At 39.7% G+C, this 12242-nt stretch overlaps 1 protein-coding gene across 3 annotated transcripts in view; it reads right to left on the bottom strand.

The window, feature by feature from the left end:
- The window catches only part of add3a (adducin 3 (gamma) a), a 162180-nt gene that overhangs the window by 60363 nt on the left and 89575 nt on the right, over positions 1-12242 (bottom strand). Inside the window, exon 1 of one of the 3 annotated variants that reach the window (XM_041785436.1) lies at positions 10888-11257. The exons of the other annotated variants lie outside the window; for them this stretch is intronic. The gene's annotated coding sequence lies outside the window, so the exon portion shown is untranslated. Of the gene's footprint in view, positions 1-10887; positions 11258-12242 lie in introns of those variants that run through there. 3 annotated transcript variants of the gene reach the window in all.

Here is a 12242-nt window from a genome sequence, read left to right as displayed (position 1 = left end):
AAGGCAACAAGCATTTATGCAGGATATACAGGAATTGTTACAGCAAAAGCAACAAGTGAGACGGACCCTCTCGAATCATTGTTGTTATGCCAAGGTACACAGCCAGGACAGGGAGGGGGAAATACATTTAAAAATATTGTTACTGTATTTCCATTTGTGATGCCAGATAGGTTTAATAGAAAACTGAGGATAAAACAAAAGGAATCCAAAAATAGAAAATGCTGACATGCTTCAGTGCAGTGGGTAATTACCAATAGTCCTATACAATATCATCACAAACGGTTTTAAAAAAGAGAGAATCCTCAATTGACAAAAAAATGCCCTGCTTCACTGACACAAACTTACATCTACTCATATCAAAACTGCATTTTCCAGGATCCCTTGCAGCACGTCTGCTGATGTGTTAGCCAAGGATAAGCTTGTTGTGTATTAGGGAGAGGCGGGGCTTAAGCAAGCTCAACCAGATGGTGTCTTGGCTTGACCAGCAGAGCAATGAGAGAGAGCAAAAAGAAGTTTTAGAAAAGTATCCTGCTGTTTTCTGTCTTTAAAAGCCCTGTGGTCACAAGAAAGCCAAATTGCGAGGTTACTGTGCCAAAAGTGGCTCTTTCTCCCCTTTCAGCCTTTTCTGTCTCAACTCTGCATGAACGAAACCGGGGTTCATACGGTGATTCAGACTGCACATGCCGTTAAGCTACTAACGCAGGTCAAATGCCACTTATAAAGATGGTTGAGATTAGACGACGGAAAACCAGCTCAGTGTGTACAAGAGTCGAACTCAGACAAAACAAACAGTGAGCTCAAAACAATCCCTAGAAGTGGGTGAAAATGGACCATACCATGTATTTATAGCAGAGTTTCATTTATAACCACTTGATTTCACACGCTGGAATAAGACTGCTGTCTTCAGACTTCTTAATTATTGAGACGTCCATTGATTAAACGACAGAGACCTGGTTAAAACATTCATCACATAGATTTTAAGGTAAAATAAGCCTCAAAATACATTTACACAGGTTATCTATAGATTTACATGAAAAGTTAAATTAGTAATTGGTCTCTGAACACACTCCATTAGTTAGATAAATGTTGCTAAAAACATGAATGGAACGTAAATGACTAGTTGGTGGATTTAATCCCTTAATGTTCAGTTATCTTTTATGGGGCAGGGCCAAATCAGGGGGCTCAATGACAGGATGTGGTTCCTCATCATAGTCCACCCACCTTGTGCTACATTAGCCTAAAAACATTAGAAGAAGTTTCAACAATACAGTCGGAGATTTTCCAGCTGGCCATGCATCATTCTTCATCTTCCAAGGGTTGTCAGTCTTTGATTCAAGTTTTGTGGCATGGTTTTCAAGCGTTTAAATAAAAATCACTAAATTTGCTGTTATGATAATATCGCAGTCTTTTTTGTGTAACAAACTTCTAACTGTTATTGCTTTGCACAAACCTTAACATTATTTAAAATCTCCATATATTCGGTATCCATGTTATTATACCAGGCTGTAGAAATGGCAGTGTCACAAGAAATTCAGTGTTTCTTCCTCTATATGTTGTTTGCAATCATTTGATCCCAATTGTCTGTTGGGGGTCAAGTAGTGGGGGACAGCCATTAGGAATGAATGGGAATGAAGGAAAGTTAGTACTTTACAGCTCTAAATGGACCTTTATGTTGCAATTAGCTTTGTAAAACATCTTGAGATAACTTCAGTTTTTAATTGCTGCTATACAAATAAAGATTGATGAAATTAAAATAAGAAATTCTTTTACATATGTTTCACACAATCCCTACAATTAGCGAAAAAGGGCTTCCTCAGTTTAACTGATGTATCTGGAGTTGAGGCAATCAATATCAAAAATCATCCAGCCTTGCAGACCTCAAAGCATCTAGCTAGATGAGTGAAGATGAGTCTAGAGGAGTCCTGTACTGAGCTAAAAGGCTAGCCGAGCTCCTCTAACATACAATAAAAATCCTCATTTTGTCACAAAAAACTTTTAATGAAAACAGTGTTGACTGAATAAAACTTGTGGGGTAAGAGATCACTTTTATGTTAGCCACAGGACCTCAATTTTCCATCACAACAAGAGAGGTTGGAGGTTTGTGAGACTGACATCAGCTGAGAAAACACAGCTCAGAGCAGAGGCTTTTGTGATTCCTGCCTGCTGCCGTTTCTTTGACTTTTTAAACTTTTTCCTTTATTTTTGGTCTATTTCACTACTTTCAGGAAACAAAAGAAGCTTAAGAAATAAGAATGTTTATATTTTTGCACTTGGCATATTCATAAACAACTCCAAATATGGCCTTTTGGTAGTGTTTCACCATGCAGAAACCATCGATTGCGCCCCCATAGGAAGTTCTCTGCTGCTGTTTGTCATCATCTGCAAAGAATCTATATGCCACATCCATGCTATGATGTTCTTATGGATTTACTGATAACTACTAGTTGTTTATCTGAGTTACAACCTTCTTCATTTTCTTTTTGCACATATCTGTCAGCTTTGACTCTTCATTTGTAGAAGCAGTGAGTCCTGGACATGTGGTTCAAACTTTTTATATAAAGAAAAAAAAAACCTTCTAATTCTATAGTTTCATCAGATGAGAGTCATTTAACTCAGGATTCTTAAAATATCAAATTTATCTATAAACAGGGATGTACGACATTTGATCCAACATCATGCTGGTATTTTCAAACTCTTTTTAGGCAATATCAATGCAACTTAGTTTTTTTATTGTAAAACACCAGGTGTCTCCTGTGCAAACAAAAGCTAATTATAACAGTGCTGAGGAGCGGGGCATTGATAGTCTGGTTGTTTTATGGTTGGGGCTTCATGCAAAATGTTCAGGGCTCAAAATGGGTCTCCTTGAGTGTTTGGCATCCTGGGAAAACAACTATACTTGATGGCTGTCCATTCATGCCGATGTTACTGTGCATTCCTAGTAAACAACAGAAAACCTTTTGCACTGTTTGATATAACAAAACAAGCTGGGATTATAAATTGGAAATGAATAAAAGCTGCATGAAAAAACTCTTTAATTGAAAGCAGCTGGGCAGAGCAGGGTTATGTAACCTGACATTGAATTCATCCTCCTGCCTGCACTGTTCTATTTACTGCTTAGAAGCGCACAGGAAAGGCTGGGATTAACCCACAACACTATGGGTTTGTGTTGGGAGCAGGGCTGAGTTTGAAAAATACACAAGAATTGGTACATAAAGGTAGAAAGCCAGTGGAGTTATTTGCAATCGTGCAAATAACTGTGCTGCTTACAGCTTGAATGCTAAAGCTTTTAATTACTCCTTCTTTTGCTGCATTTGTTCTAAGAAGCTTCAGTTTCCCAAAGTGTGATCACATTCAGCCACAGTTCTCAGGAACACATCTGAAGAGTTGTGATCGACAGTAGATGCTTGAAATTTCCTGAATGGCTTGAATTCTGCACGGCTGAACTCAACAGCTGTAGCCTCACCAAAATAAAGCAACACACCCCCCTCCAAGCTCAAGCCCCTTCCTCCTCCCTCTCTTCAATCACACACATACCCCTGTACACTATCCCATCACTGCTCGGTCACAAGACACACAACTCTAGCAGCAGCCAGTGTGAGCCTCCACCCTCCCTCCCTGTGTCTCTGTCAATAGATCATTGTCCCCTTCCCGAAGCCCCTCGGCCTGGTCTCATCCAGAGAGATCGACAGTTGGGAGGTTTGGGAGGGTGACGCGGGGCGTTTATACGTCTACGTGCATGTGAGAGTCTTGGCTAGAAATATCGGCATTGAAGTTTATAATTCAGATTTCACGCTCCAGAGCAGACAGTCTGTAGTGACTAATTTAAACACTTGTTGAATGACACACGGAAGACTCAAAACAATGCCAGGATTTAAGGTTGAGTTCACTGACTGGCTGGAAATTTGAGACACTGTTGATCTTTAAAGAAAAGACATATGAGGGCAGAGCTGTATTGTCATTGATTTAGGCTCCATTAGTCTGTGGCGGATAGACGAGGCGGACTGTGTTTATTGAAGGGCGCTAGACTACGACCGCAGCCTGAGGCAAGGTGACCGCTGCCTTTCACCCTGTAACCTTTACTGACCCTCTCTCTTCCTCTATCCCCTTCCCCCACTTTCAGCATCCCTCTGCACAGACAGCACCTACGTGAGTGGGTGATATGTCTATGAATACCTCCTCACCTTTAAAAAAATTACTTTAATAGAGCTGTAAAAGTCATCACTGCTATAAAAGCTGTGCTCTGCATGTTTTTGGTTACACAGTTTCATGAAGTATGAACATAAGCGGTACCAACTCACAGCAGCCTGTTTCCTCTGTTTCTAACAAGACTGGCCTACTAAAATCAATAACAATTTATAGAAAATAGGTTATGTGAAACTATGTACAACTAATGTTCTGACATGTTTTCATTATTCATGATTTCATTTTCTACATTTTAAAATGTTTGAATACTCAAGGTGTAAAAAAGCAACTTATACTAAATAGTAGAAATACATTGCATTTTGAGGGCTCTTGTGAAAATCGGGGCCTATCAAGACGTTTAAAATGATATTTATTTCTTTTGGTGTAAGACTCCCAAAGTGCAGACATTTTCTTTTTGTTTGGCCAAAATACAGATCATAGTTTGTCCAAAAGGTCACTACGTCTTCCTACTTCTGAGTTCCTGTTGATCCACATCATTCTGTAGTATGCTGCGTTTGATTCCTGGGGAAGGGGAGGACTAATCGGCATAATTTTAGAACAAGGTGGTAGCTACGTGTGGGATTTAGTTGTACTGGAGTCTGTTAGCAGTGTCTTCAGCCTCTGCGGCAGTTACCTGGTATGTAGCCATCATGTAGTGGCTGTTTCTTAGAACTGGACCACATTTCTTTATTAAATAAAGTGCAAAAAAAACAGCACTAAGAGCTTCTCAGGATGTAAAAGATATTTTTGCTCTTCTCCCAGTTTGCCTCAGCATGAGTTTGCGATTGTTATGGGCGGGTTTAGTGGCACAGTAGACCAGTGTATACAGTGGCTGCTGTTGCTAAAGCAATAAGCTCAAATATAGCCGTAGAATAGCTGCTGTTTTACCAGAATTGCGGCACATTTCTTTACGAAAACAAGAGCAAAGAGCCACACTGAAATCTTCTTTTGTCGGTGAACACTTTTTCCCTCTTTTCCTGACTGGGCTCGGCAAAAGTGTTGTCTACATCAAAGTCTACTGCTCATACTCTACGGCAGCGTTGTTTGTGTTGTTGCCCTGGTCGGCCCATAATGAATGTGACTGACAGAACGTTCGCCCAATCACCTTCAGAGAATTTCTTTGAAAAGTCCTGCCCTTCCCAAACGCTTTCTGTGGGAGCTTTTCTGGATGAATGTGAAATAAATCCATCCCATGGAACTATGCAACAGTTTATCTGCTGTGCCAGGTTATACTAGCTGAACTGAAGCAGTAGAAGTGTCAATAGAAGACTAAAAAAGGCCTGCAGGTTATAACATAGATCATTTATCTAATTTTTAAAAGGTGGGGCATAAATTTAACAGTATACCGAGTTCTTCAAACACCATGACAACAGATACAAATCTGCTGCCGACATCTGTTCATGCCACATTATTTGCCCATGTGCTGATGTCTGTCAACAGGGCTTATATCACTGACACTGATGTTGAACTGATGCATCACTCCATCCCTATAGGTGCCAGCTGTGCTCTTTGAATCATATTCTTTATTTCAATGGACTGACCATTTTAAGTTTAACATTTTTTCCATTATTTGAGATAAATAAAAAACAGCCAACATCACAACTTTTAACCAATTCTGAAAGAAACTGACAACAAATTTTAAGTTGCGGTGACTAATTGTTTTAACAGTGTACAATTAAAAAGCCTAAAAAGCATATCATAGTGTCTTTTTATCCTGTGATGAAGCGGATAATGTCTGAGTTCAAAACAGTGAAAAGAAAGCACACTGTAGTTCATCATAGGTCACACACTTGACTAACTCGACACACCAGACAGACTGTTTCATGTATCCATTGCATGGGAAATATTTCATATCTATCTGGGCAATCACCCACAGTCTCCATCTGGAAGGGCCAGAGCCTTTAAAAAACTTTTAGGGGGACTGAACTAATGTTTGGTTTCTCACATTCATTACCGGCTGATCAGAGTGATAAAACATATGACGCAGTGGGCATGCCCAGCACCAGTAAGTAAACTGCATAACAGGAGCTCTACTTGTAGTTGTTGTTGCTAACTGTGGGGCCTTTTGGTGAATCAAATTCATGCCAAAGACTGTCAGAGGAAGAGCAACAAAATCTTAGTTTTTTTAACTAAGAAAAGCTTTCAGTGTGTTTTTTCTTCTCTTGATAGGAAATCTTGTCTACTTCTGATAAACCGCTGCTATCATAGGCAGATATTGTCCACCTGCTTGAAGTACATCTGAACCCCGCCCATTTCTACTGTCTTAATCTCCCCAAAAGATGCTGATTGGTCAGGTCATTCTCAGACCAGGCACAAGTGTTTCAGACTGGATCTGCTGAATGACAGACATGGAATCTGGTCAATCCAAAGTTTATACCTGACAGCTTAAAGTCTTATAATAACTGTAAACTAAAGTCCCTTCACTTTATCTCTATGTATGACAGTGAAAGCAAAATCATAATTTTGAAGATTCAAGCACAATAGAACAAACTGACAATTTCAACCAATTTATTTCTGACTGAAGCTCTACAATCAAATGAACACATCATATTTTGAATGACTTCACATTACATGTCTGCTATAATTGTATATGTTTTCCTTCTTTGCCTCTATAGAGGAAAATTTACAGCAGATATCTGAGACAGAGCGCTCACCCATAATGCCTCTGACATTTGGAACTGAATAAATGCCAGGGAATCGGACAAAACATGACTCTCCATCTTCATCTGATGACAGCCTGCTCATCTGGAAACCTACATCTGCATCATGAATCTGTGGCTCTGTCTCTTAGTCTGACCCTGTCACTTTGGTTTGCTTCATCTTTCTTTTCTTTTTACACCAGTTTTCTCTGACTTTATTTCCTTAGTGACCCTTTATTTCTCGTCTTAAAAAAAACGCTAGGATGATTTGCAAGCTGTGCAGACAGATAGAACAAAGTCACCATGGTGCTGATAAATTTACAGCCAGTAAAAACAAACACACTGTATAAAACACAAGCCAACACCATCCTACAGCCACACTTCTTATCTTTATCTTGCCAGGGGAAGCTTCAAAGTGTAGCTGCTCCAGTCTCTCCCAGCTTTCACCCCTAAAAATAGACATGCAGGCCTTTGGGTTGTGTTACAACCCCACCAGCAACAATACCAGGAAAGAATCTGAACGTTGGCTAATTATATCCACAAACACTGTAAATGGCACAGTGAGCTTGCACACAAACAGGTGACCTGCAGTGTAAAGTGGCCCTCATGCATGCACATACACCAAACACAAACAGAGGAGTAGGTGTGTCTTAACATGCCCGCATGACAGATCCAGCAGTGAAACTGGAGGACGGCGTGTGAGCTAAATGCTCAGCAGCTTAATGATCCTTCAACAGATTTACTATGAGTGAGAGAGGAACTCCTCTTCTGGGCCTGCAAATGTGCCAGCAGTTCAGCATTTATTGTCTGTATCTAACACATGGCAGCAGCTGCTTGTAGTGTGATACACTGGTTTCATGTGCAACTGTGTTTCAGTGTAGCAGTTTGGTTCTTGTGCAGGTTGCGACTAATTTTTATAATATCAAGATTTTGAATAATAATATGGTGTTAATTGTGCTCACTAAAACTATGACTAAAAATATGTTCTTGTTAACAAAACTCTGATAAAAAGTATGTTTAGTTTTCAGCAAGGAGACTCAAGCCAGACTAGATTCTGGGAGGTTCAAAATACAGGACATTTCTCCATTGAGCATATAAGGTACGTCAGTATTTATTTCCATCTGCATATTTTAGATCAACTGAAGTATTGACAGTTCATTAATATAGGTGTAGCAGTTTTGATTAATTTTAGAATATTGCTAACTAAACTGGCCTATTTACTTATTAAAACCGGGCTAAAATGTTCAAAATGACTCAAATGTGCCAAATTCAGCACCGCTTTGATACCACACTTGTAGAAACCAAACATCATTGATAGCTAATTTAATATTATGGCAACAAAAATAGATGTTCTAAGAAGCCATTATTGGGTGATTTTATGTTTACAATTTGCATAAATAGTACAAAAAAAACTCTATGCTGTCCAAACTGCATCAAATATTGGTGATGTTTAATGGTTTAAAGATAAACAAATCTGGATCAGTTAACTAGTCTTAACGACAAAGGTCCAAGTGCATCAGTTCATGGAGCCCTGGATCAGAAAAGTGGAGCATGAATCTGCATATGCACCGGTTTCAACATAAAAAAAATAGATACAATATAGAACCACGATATTCGTCTGGTGACATATCATATTGTTTCATCCACCAAGTTCTGATTTTTTAAAAATAAATTGCTAATATGAACTGAAGTCTATGATAATGGAAAATAAAATCAAATGTTTGTCCAGTGAGGTCAGCAGAGGTGACGGTCATAGAGCAGGAGGAAGTTAGAACAACAAACATGGCAACATCAGGGGAAGGACATTAGGAATGCAAACAGGGCACGAATAAGATGGACATGACACATGAGGTTTACAAGAAGTGCGACATAAAAATAAAATACTGCGGAAATATGACAAACCTGAAGGCAAAACTAATGCTGAACCAGCTAAACAGTTTTTTAAAAAAATGGTATAAATCACAATATATGGTATCGCAATACTCACTGTATTGCAAAATGTTTGAAATGGCAATAATATCGAATCATGACCCGAGTATCATGATAATATCGTATCGTGGGGCCACTAGTGATTCCCACCCCTAGTGACCTTTTACCTTTAACATGAGTTACCTTAGCAGTAGGTGCTGACTATGTAGCTAGATGTGTTGCACTGATCATCACCAAAACGTGTTACAGTTACAGTTCTCTCCCTCATAAATCAAGTCATGTGGACTTCCTGTAAAGGGAGAATAACTTAAGAAATTTCTGCCTGTCTGTACGCTTTGGAGAAAAGTGATTCAGTACAATGGCAGCATGTAAATTTCACGTGTTGAGACAGCAGAGCTAAAGTTTAACTAAGATGCTAAATGTAACACAAACAGACCTAAATATTAAACACTTTCCTCAGTTAAAACTCTGGGATATCTTTGGTTATCACATATCCACAGCCTGTTTTATTCCCGGGGTTTACACCCTTAACATGTCATTCAAAATTATTTCAATTTGGTCACATAATAAACATAATAAACAAATTTGAGCCCACTGTTGAGATACATTATGGACATTATGACTGACTCCGGAAGTCGATGTGGGAGCTGGGAATGACGTCTATTCTGAGTTAAATGCAATTAATTTGCTATGAGCTTGTAATTGAGGGTACTGCAGGTTGCTTTGACTTAACGAGTTGAAGTTATGAGTTAATGTTGCAATTTTGATAACATCAACTTTTCTGAGTTCTAAGGTTAAATGGAACGCACCAAAATACACTGAGCTCTTGACTGAGCTAGACACGAACAAACAAGAGGGGTAGGGAAAACGATGTCTGAGGGACAAATATAGAGCTGATTTATTATACTGTTTTTAATATCATTGAACTCACTACTCTCCTGTAGAATCAGACACACAAAGCTCTGGTTATCCAGACCACCTTTAATAGTTAAATTAGCTTTAATTTGTCCTTCCTGAGCAAATTCAAGCATTCATTTTTACTTTATCAGTACCATATGAAGTTACAAGTGCAGAAGAACAAAGATTTATGTATCAATACAAACTCATTTAGTAACTGTCTCCCAACTAACGGTCAAAGTGAAACACCTTGTGATGAAAACCTTATTTCATAAACATAATGTCAGAAAGTTCTTGTCTAGTCTTTCTTAAAAACAAATTCAAAGACAACGAGACGATTGTGAAATTATCTGGTAAGCAAAAAGTTATTTTGATTCCATAATCAGCAGTACTGGAGCAAATCAAATTGAATCAAATGGGATCGAATCATACTGTATTTTAATGAATCATCAGTAAATTGAATCGCAGCCTGTGAATTGAGATTCAAGTCGAATGTATGAAATGGAGAGATTTACACCCCTAGTAAGGTTTCATAGTCCACTTTTTCAGTACTTAAATGTTAGCAGTGTTTCTGTTCAGTTTAGACAGTGAGCAGGACCAGTGTGCAAACTTTGATGGCTTCATCTCTCTCCTGTGCACCTGTCTTAAACAGCAGATGTGACTTTCTAAAGTTTTGGTGATTTTGATTCTTCTAATCATTTAGAAAAATCAGAGATCGTATAATTTTAGAGTACTTGGTTCCCAAAAAGTATCTCTAATTTTGACAAGCATACTTTCAAAAGATGAAATCTTGTTTGTATCTTTGTCTAAGACATTGTTTAATGTAATAAAAAATACATATTTAGTTCAGAGAGCAGAAAACTAATTTATGCTGTTGTAGTGACTACATAATTATGTTTAACATCATATATACAGCCTCTACTGTTGTACACAAGAGATAATAGCCACAGCTAATCTTCTCACACTCACTGCACTGCTACTGCTAAGCATGTTTTTAGTGCAGCAGCGTGTGTCCAAATGCCATACTAACATGGAATTCCCCTAAAACTACAAATCGGTTTTGAGGGGGTGGTAATCTTTGGAGTCATGCTTTGGCAGCTGCTGGGAACACAAAAACAGAAAGCAGACTGGATCATAAATAGAAATAAAAGACAGGAATAATATAGGTCAGAGGAAATAAAATTAGGTGTAATGACAGAAGAAAACCTTCACATAAACAAATGAGCCAAGCCCTACCAACCTTTGTTTTTCCTCCTCAGTCAGTGAATGGGAGAGAGCAGGCGGCAGTAGTAGGCAGCCAAGGTAAAACACATGTCTATTTCTCTCTGCTGCTTTGGGTCGCTCAAATTCCAACACTAAGTCCCAGAGAGAAGCCGGGAGAGACGTGAAAGAGAAGAGTGAGGTGTAAACGGCAGAAAGTGAGAGTCAAGAGTGCAATCAGAAAACCGGTCGCTCCACTTGTCCGTCCAGATTTCCCATAAAGATGCTGTTTGGTTGAGCTGCCAGCAGACAGCAGAATCTCTCCCAGATTCCTGTGCAGCTCTGCTGCTCGGCTGCCCCGGCGGTTATCACAGAGAGAACTATCAACAGCTGTGAGTGTGTATGTGAGAGAGGATATGTGTGAGTGTGTTTGTGTGGAAAAGAAGCTAAAGCAACCACGTGATGCGGGCTTAATCCCCCCCGCCCACTGGGTAGAAGCACACGCACGCTCACAAATACAGATTCAGGCAAACGCAAGTACGGGCTGGTTGACCAATGGCAGCTCAGGCTCACACACAGATCACTCCTCCTCCTCCTCCCTCCTCTGTCTCTCTCCGTCTCGCTCTCTCTCTCTCTGTCTGTCTAGTCATCTTTTTTCTTTTCTCTCTTTTTTCTTTGATCCATTCACTTTCTGCTCTCTCTTTCCCACATTCCACCCCCCCCCCCTTCCTCTTTTTCTGTCTCTTTATGCTTCTCATTCAGCACCGCACCAGCCCTCTGGGCGACTGTACTAAAGGTCAGGGTTTATGGGTTCATTTGGGAGTGGGTGGTGTGACTACAGCCCAACAACCTGCTGCACCAAAAATTGCACAGCCTTTACACACAGAGTCACTTTACTCACTTAGATCTAAATAACCTGGCTTTCTGTGGGGAATCTAAACCCCATTATTCTAGAATGGTCACTGTTAAACTAAGCTTTTTATCATCCCAATGGAGGTCATACCCAAGGTGAGAGGTGAGTGTTACAAATGTCATTGTTTGCCTACAGCCTGGCACATACCACAAGATAAATGGATTTTTGGCCTGATTGCCCCCTTCCAAACCAAAGTCTGCAAAGGCTTGGTTATTGGGTGGATCTAAAGATGATCAGGTCACAGGGGCAGTGAACTGTGGTGTCATTTGTCGATGCCCAGATCACTGATCTGGACTTTGCTGATGGTGTTGTGATCCTTGCAGAAACTGTTGATGTCCTTGTGGAGGCTCTTAACTTGCTGAGTAAGGAGGCTGAAAAGTTGGAACTGCACATCTCCTGGGCCAAAACAAAGATCCAAGACTGTGTACCAACACTCCTTGGGTGCTGCCATCAAATCTGTGTCTGTAAAATGGTGAGAGCGT

The sequence above is a fragment of the Cheilinus undulatus genome, linkage group 4 (genome assembly GCF_018320785.1).
Source record: "Cheilinus undulatus linkage group 4, ASM1832078v1, whole genome shotgun sequence".
In the NCBI taxonomy this organism is placed as follows: domain Eukaryota; kingdom Metazoa; phylum Chordata; class Actinopteri; order Labriformes; family Labridae; genus Cheilinus; species Cheilinus undulatus.
The sequence above is the reverse complement of the archived record's forward strand: the minus strand, read 5'-3'. Positions and strand labels throughout refer to the sequence as shown.